This window comes from Lissotriton helveticus, chromosome 1_1 (genome assembly GCF_964261635.1).
Source record: "Lissotriton helveticus chromosome 1_1, aLisHel1.1, whole genome shotgun sequence".
NCBI classification, from domain to species: Eukaryota; Metazoa; Chordata; class Amphibia; order Caudata; family Salamandridae; genus Lissotriton; species Lissotriton helveticus.
This window is the reverse complement of record NC_136057.1, coordinates 115,765,285-115,768,204: the sequence shown is the minus strand read 5'-3', so window position 1 is coordinate 115,768,204 and position 2,920 is coordinate 115,765,285. Positions and strand designations below refer to the sequence as shown.

The 2,920-nt window shown below is 41.6% G+C and overlaps 1 pseudogene; it reads left to right on the top strand.

The window, feature by feature from the left end:
• The first annotated feature begins 506 nt into the window (after positions 1-506).
• On the top strand, positions 507-1,654 carry LOC144759406 (uncharacterized; annotated as a pseudogene).
• The last annotated feature ends 1,266 nt before the right edge of the window (positions 1,655-2,920 follow it).

Genomic DNA, 2,920 nt, shown 5'->3' with positions numbered 1-2,920 from the left:
TGTAGTCTTATATACAAATATAGACGACATCCGTAGAAGGGTGACAAGAAACAATGTGCTGCTACTGATAAACAATAGTATTCTGAATCTTCATGCCCATACATTATGTGAATATGTACCTAGCTTTGAAATACTGAACACCAACCAAAGACCTGTTAAGGGCTTCATAAACTCATAAATGAGTACGTTCGAGAAAAGGGTTAGAGAATCTACATGGATGTAATGAAGAGGCAATAATCCCATGAGAGGCTTCCCCATAAGTACCAGGGGCTGCTGATATTAAAGTTGTAGGGTGAATTAGGTTGCCAACAGAGGTTATAAACTGTGAACTCTACAGAGAAGTGATCTTTGGCTAAATAAATGTCCAAGTGTTAAGTTGAACAAGTGCAGCACATTTGCACATTTTGGTGTGTGATGCTAATCACATGCTGAATAAGATTTAGTCTTGTCTTATGGCAAATCCCAACTTGGCGATATTAAATTCAGAAATAAATTTTTATCTCATAATGGAATGTATACAAGACAAAACTGAACTTGGAGATATTAGCACCAAAAAGAAGTCTCATACATGCTCTGAATGTGACAAGAGCTTTAGGTGTCGATCAAGTCTCAGTCAGCATGAGAAAACTCACACTGGGGAAAAACTTTATCAGTGCTCTGAATGCCATAAACGCTTCACTCGAAAACAGCATCTGACTCGACACGTGAGAACTCACACTGGGGAAAAACCTCATAAGTGCTCTGAATGCCACAAAGGTTTCCTAAGTAAATTCAGCCTTACTCGACATGAGAGAATACATACTGGAGAAAAACCTTTTCAGTGCTCTGAATGTCAGAGAAGCTTCATTTGTAAAACCCTTCTCAGTCAACATGAGAGAACTCACACTGGAGAGAAACCGTATCAGTGCTCTGAATGCCTAAATAGTTACCAATGTAAAGCAGATCTAACTCAACATGAGAGAACGCATACTGGGCAAAAACCTTATAAGTGCACTGAATGCCGGAAAACCTTCAGTCGGAAAAAAGTTCTCACCCGGCATGAGTTAACCCATACTGGACAGAAATCCCATCAGTGCTCTGAATGCCCAAAAAACTTTAGTCGTAAATACCTTCTCACTCAACATGAGAGAACCCACACCGGGGAAAAACCATATCACTGCTCTGAATGCCACTAAAAAGCTATTGGTTGCAAACTGGTCTTATTTTCCATGAGAGAACTCACACTGGGGAGAAACCATATGAGTGCTCTGAATGTCACAAAAACGTTAGTGAACGAGATAGTCTCACTCACCATGAACAAACACATACTGGGCAAAAACCTTATCAGTGCTCTGAATGCCTAAAACATTTCAGTTATAAAACCAGTCTTATTGTACATCAGAGAACTCACACTGAGGAAAAACCTGATCAGTGCCTTGAATTCCAGAAAACCTTCAGTCATAAACTCAGTCTAACATTACATGAGAGAACTCACACTGGGGAAAAACCTCATCAGTGCCTTCAGTGCCAGAAAAGCTTCAGTCATAAACTCAGTCTAACTTTACATGAGAGAACTCACACTGGGGGAAAACCTCACCAGTGCTCTGAATGCCAGAAAACCTTCAGTGTGAAAATCACCTTACTGTTCATGAGAAAACACATAATTGAAACTTAACGGTGACAAGACCGAGGTTGTGATACTTGGCAGGGGTAAAGATCTCTGGGGCCCCCACCATTGGCCCAATGATATGGGACCTACCCCTCAGCCTGTAACAGTAGTACGCAATCTCAGGTTCCTCATTGATGAGAAACTCACAATGAGACAGCAGGCTGTAAAGGTAGCCTCTATTTGTTTCGCCACCTTGAGATGTCTTCAAAAAATCCTGTGGATGCTGCCCCCCTCCACACAAAGAACGGTAGTTCAGGCGTTGGTTGTATCCCGCCTGGACTACGGTAACATTCTATACCTTGGAGCTGATCTGACAACCATAAAAAAACTTCAGGTTGTTCAGAACGCAGCTGCTCGGCTGCTTCGCAACGTCCCCAGGAGAATATCTGCCTCTCCAGCTCTCCACGACCTGCATTGGCTCAAAGTCCCGAATAGAATCAAATTCAAGGCCCTTTGTCATGTTTTTAAAATTAATAAACAACAAGATCCCTATACCTGGGGCGATTAATACATTTCAAAGACATGAGTACACATCACTCAGGTTGTATTTTTTGTTTACATACCGAGGTAGACCCCTGCTATCTATCGCAGTGCGGTATCACTCCTCTAATGTCTGATTGTCCCCACTCATTCTATTGTTCCCAAAAATTAATTACTACGGTCTCAATTCAAACAGTATCCAGAGTGATGTCCAACAAATGTCTGCCTTCTTTACTGACAGTACATCTATCCACACTTAACCACATGTGTACACACCTTAAGAGGAAAAAATGTGTGGTGGAGAGGAAGGCACCTCACGGGCGAACAACCCTCGGGGATGTTGGCAGATGTTACCAACTCAATGCCCCTTTCTCATCATCGGTTGCCTTCCAATCCGAAAAGAAAACAAAATAGGTGCAACACATAAACTGAAATGCGTGTGAAGGTGCAACATAAAGAGTATCACAACATTAACTCATAACGGACAGAGTGACATAAAATCAACAGCCACACCCACTCAATCACTTTATTCTTCGTTTCAGTGTGAGCTGAAGAATTAAAAAAGAGGTTGGTAGCTTAATATCGCCTACCAGTACCTGATACCGACATGTTTCACTGCCCCACTAGTTTCGGCAGATTCATCAGGGTATTCAACACTCGGTCACTGCACCAATTTTTAGAACATCCTTTCTGGACACTGTTGCATTGAGACACAAATAAAAACCAGAGACATGCCCTGTAGTCAATATAGATTCAAAGGTTTCCACATTAGAGTAATGGTTGAAAGCATAT